Below are 225 nucleotides of genomic sequence, written 5' to 3' on the forward strand. Positions count from 1 at the left end.
GAAGCCTATAAGAATAATTACATTATTTACAATTGAGGATGAGAATATCCGTCAATATCAGTCAGTTAAAACCAGAAATGCTTTTCAAGCAATGCTTTCATCATGACATGGCAACTTTTACACATGATTATGACTCACTACACAGCTCCCTTATGAAGACAACATGGATGAAATTTAGCATTTTGGGAAACCATTGGCTCGATTACAATGTTTTACTACTTTACT

The sequence above is a fragment of the Gadus chalcogrammus genome, chromosome 20 (assembly GCF_026213295.1).
Source record: "Gadus chalcogrammus isolate NIFS_2021 chromosome 20, NIFS_Gcha_1.0, whole genome shotgun sequence".
Classification (NCBI taxonomy): Eukaryota; Metazoa; Chordata; class Actinopteri; order Gadiformes; family Gadidae; genus Gadus; species Gadus chalcogrammus.